We start from the raw sequence: 4,624 nt of genomic DNA on the forward strand, positions 1-4,624 counted from the left end.
CCCGGGCCCGGTTCTCCGCAGGGGGAGGAGGCATGGCACGAGCCCGGGCCTCGGCGAGCCTTCCCCGGGCAAGGGCTCCGGGGAAGGCGGCGTTGGAAACTTGAGAGAGTTTGGAGGGCCAGTCTCGCACGCTAGAGCAAGGTTGCCCTGAGCATAAAATTGAGAAAAAATAAAATAAAAATTCCGCAGAGGTGGGGGGAGAGGTGGTCAGACTACCCGAGGAGGGCGCACCATAGCCGGGTATGCCCCCGCGGAGGGTCCCCTGTGAGACTTCCGGTGGGACTTTGAAAGAAAAAAAAAAATAAAATAAAATCAAAGCCCCCCCCCCTGGTTCTCTCGAGGGCACCCGGCCGGACGACTACCCGAGGAGGGCTCACCTCCCCTGGGCAAGGTCTCCGGAAGGGTCACCCGGACGACTTCCAGGCCTGACGATTATCTCGAAACCGAGAACCGCTATGAGAACAGATTCGAAGGCCGTATCCGGGTGACAGTTCCACGAGTCGGGCATGACAGAGTGGCACGCGTTCATAAAACTGCATAGCAGCATGGCGACCGGCGACCTCAGAACGGCCACCTGCCTGGGGATAGCAGGAGAGCGAGAAGCACGGCTGCTCTCTCGGGGTACGCCAGGGCCGAGCGCGGGCTCGCCTGCGGAAGAACCCCTGCCTTCTCCCACGGTGAATTCCGGGGGGGGGGGGGGAGACGGGGCCGGTTCACGTACCCGACCCGGGGCTTGCGCGGTCCCCGGGCAAAGCCTCCGGAAGGGTCCCCTTACACGCACAGACCCGGAGAGGCTAAAAGGGCGGGAGGCGCGGGTCCCTGTACCCAGGCAGGGCGCGCCGTCCTTGGGAACAGGATGGGCGACACGTACCCCTGACAGAATACGAGTCCCGGCTGTCAGCCCTGGGGGAGTCGTGAGTCCCTGTGCCCAGGCAGGGTCCACCGAACTCGGGCAATGCCTCTGGAAGGGTCCCCCGAAAGACTTCCGGGCCTGACGATTATCTCGAAACCGAGAACCGCTATGAGAACGGATTCGAAGGCCGAATCCGGGTGACAGTTCCACGAGTCGGGCATGACAGAGTGGCACGCGTTCATAAAACTGCATAGCAGCATGGCGACCGGCTACCGCAGAACGGCCACCTGCCTGGGGATAGCAGGAGAGCGAGAAGCACGGCTGCTCTCCCGGGGTACGCCAGGGCCGAGCGTGTGCTCCCCTGCGGACGAACCTCTGCCTTCTCCCTCGGTGAATGCCGGGGGGAACGGGTCCGGTTCGCGTACCCGACCCGGGGCCGGTCGGTCCCCGGGCAAAGCCTCCGGAAGGGTCCCCTTTACACGCACAGACCCAGAGAGGCTAAAAGGGCGGGAGGCGCGGGTCCCTGTACCCAGGCAGGGCGCGCCGTCCTTGGGAAGAGTTGCAGCGGAACGGCCACCCGTGCCAGAGGGCCGGGACGTCGAGCGAGTCGAGCAACTTCGGCGGGCGGTCCGCCGAAGTCCCCCGGTCCCGGGGGTGATGCGCGCGTGCCCTGCCGGCACCCTCTTTGGACCGGAGGGGCCGAGCTATGGGCGTAATTTCTCGTTTTTTTTTCATCCTCTGAAGGTCCCTCGATCGATCTGGCGAGGCGCGATCCGGCGGGGAGCGACCCTCTCGTTCGGCCGGGCTCCGGAGCCCGTGTCGGCGAAGGCGAGAGGGTCTCGCTCCCCCTGACGCCGCATCGTGCCGGGGCTCGGGGGGGGCCCTTAGGGTATACCCCCTCCCGGCGGAACTCCCGCCGGGAAAGGGGTCGTCCCTCCCGGGAGGCGAGCTTGAGCGGCACGGAGCGGGCTCCCCCAGATGTGTCCGGAGAGAACGGCATCATTCGCAATATCCCCAGACGGTCGTTTCGACGCGCGATCCGGCGGGGACCGACCCCCTCGTCCGGCCGGGCCCCGGAGCCCGTGTCGGCGAAGGGTCTCGATCCCCCCGGTGCCGAGTCGCGCCACGGCACGGTCCGGAAGGCTATATCCGTCTTTGAAGGTCCCTCGATCGATCTAACGAAGCGCGATCCGGCAGGGAGCTAGCCACTCTGCGGAGCCCGTGTCAGTAAAGGCGAGAGGGTCCCCCTCCCCCCAGATGCCGCATCGCGCCGGTGCGGAGGCGGCGGCTGCCGCCAGATGCGCGACGAGGGGTCGGCGGTCACGAAGGGCACAGGGAGGGTGGCCGGGCGGTCCGGCAGGAAGCGCAACCGCGTCCCGGCGAGGGAGACCCAAGGCCCCAGGGCCTCTCCCCTAAGCCGCGGGCGTCGGAGTGCGCGCAGCGGGACCGCGCCTCGGCTGCCCTCCCTCGGCCTCCCTCGCGGAGGGGGGCCGAGCCGTCCCAGGAGACGCGCGAGCGGGACGGCTCCCCGACGGCCACCGTACCCCCCCGGAGAAAGGCAGCGGTACCGCCGGGCGGGTGGGCGGACCCCGTCGGGCGGCCCGGCGGAGCTCCTTCGTAGGCTGAGAGTAAAATCGAAAAAGTCCCGATCGACGTGCCCGGGGGGCTAAGCGCGGGTCCCTGCATCCCAGGCAGGGCGCGCCCACCTCGGGCACGGGATCCCGGAACCCGGAGCGGCGGAGGGGTCGGCGGTCCCGAAGGGCATAGGGAGGGGCGGCCGGGCGGTCCGGCAGGAAGCGCAACCGCGTCCAGGCGCGGGAGACCCAAGGCCCCTCGGGGTCCTCGAGGCTGCCCGCGAGACTCCGGTCCCGCGTCGGCGCGCCTCGCTCCCCGGGCCTCTCCCCTAAGCCGCGGGCGTCGGAGTGCGCGCAGCAGGACCGCACCTCGGCTGCCCTCCCTCGGCCTCCCTCGCGGAGGGGGGCCGAGCCGTCCCAGAACACGCGGGCGGGCGGGACGGCTCCCTGACGGCCACCGGACCCCGCCGAGCCCAACCCGGGCACGGGATCCTTGGAGAGCGGACACCCGGAGGAAGGCAGCGGTACCGCCGGGCGGGTGAGCAGACCCCGTCGGGCGGCCCGGCGGAGCTCCTTCGTAGGCTGAGCGTAAAATCGACAAAGTCCCGATCGGCGTGTCCCCGGGGGGCTAAGCGCGGGTCCCTGCATCCCAGGCAGGGCGCGCCCACCCCGGGCACGGGATCCCGGAACCCGGAGCGGCGGAGGGGTCGGCGGTCCCGAAGGGCATAGGGAGGGGCGGCCGGGCGGTCCGGCAGGAAGCGCAACCGCGTCCAGGCGCGGGAGACCCAAGGCCCCTCGGGGTCCTCGAGGCTGCCCGCGAGACTCCGGTCCCGCGTCGGCACGCCTCGCTCCCCGGGCCTCTCCCCTAAGCCGCGGGCGTCGGAGTGCGCGCAGCAGGACCGCACCTCGGCCGCCCTCCCTCGGCCTCCCTCGCGGAGGGGGGCCGAGCCGTCCCAGGAGACACGCGGGCGGGCGGGACGGCTCCCCGACGGCCACCGGACCCCGCCGAGCCCACCCCGGGCACGGGATCCTTGGAGAGCGGACAGCCGGAGGAAGGCAGCGGTACCGCCGGGCGGGTGGGCGGACCCCGTCGGGCGGCCCGGCGGAGCTCCTTCGTAGGCTGAGAGTAAAATTGACAAAGTCCCGATCGACGTGCCCGGGGGGCTAAGCGCGGGTCCCTGCATCCCAGGCAGGGCGCGCCCACCCCGGGCACGGTATCCCCAGAGAGGGCACACCCGGAGGAAGGCAGCGGGACCACCGGGTGGGTGCGCGAACCCGCACGGGCGGTGCAGCGTGGCCCCGAAGTAGGCTGAGCGTAACATTGACAAGGTCGAGATCGCTGTGCGCGGGGTGTTTGGGACCGGTCCCTGGACCCCCGGGAGGCTTCGCCCACCCCGCGCATGGTATCCCCGGAGAGGGCACACCCGGAGGAAGGCAGCGGGACCACCGGGTGGGTGCGCGAACCCGCACGGGCGGTGCAGCGTGGCCCCGAAGTAGGCTGAGCGTAACATTGACAAGGTCGAGATCGCTGTGCGCGGGGTGTTTGGGACCGGTCCCTGGACCCCCGGGAGGCTTCGCCCACCCCGCGCATGGTATCCCCGGAGAGGGCACACCCGGAGGAAGGCAGCGGGACCACCGGGTGGGTGCGCGAACCCGCACGGGCGGTGCAGCGTGGCCCCGAAGTAGGCTGAGCGTAACATTGACAAGGTCGAGATCGCTGTGCGCGGGGTGTTTGGGACCGGTCCCTGGACCCCCGGGAGGCTTCGCCCACCCCGCGCATGGTATCCCCGGAGAGGGCACACCCGGAGGAAGGCAGCGGGACCACCGGGTGGGTGCGCGAACCCGCACGGGCGGTGCAGCGTGGCCCCGAAGTAGGCTGAGCGTAACATTGACAATGTCGAGATCGCTGTGTGCGGGGTGTTTGGGACCGGTCCCTGGACCCCCGGGAGGGGTCGCACACCCCGCGCATGGTATCCCCGGATAGGGCACACCCGGAGGAAGGCAGCGGGACCACCGGGTGGGTGCGCGAACCCGTACGGGCGGTGCAGCGTGGCCCCGAAGTAGGCTGAGCGTAACATTGACAAGGTCGAGATCGCTGTGCGCGGGGTGTTTGGCACCGGTCCCTGGACCCCCGGGAGGGTTCGCACACCCCGCGCATGGTATCCCCGGAGAGGGCACACCCGGAGGAAGGCAGCGG

This window comes from Hyla sarda, unplaced genomic scaffold (assembly GCF_029499605.1).
Source record: "Hyla sarda isolate aHylSar1 unplaced genomic scaffold, aHylSar1.hap1 scaffold_509, whole genome shotgun sequence".
Classification (NCBI taxonomy): Eukaryota; Metazoa; Chordata; class Amphibia; order Anura; family Hylidae; genus Hyla; species Hyla sarda.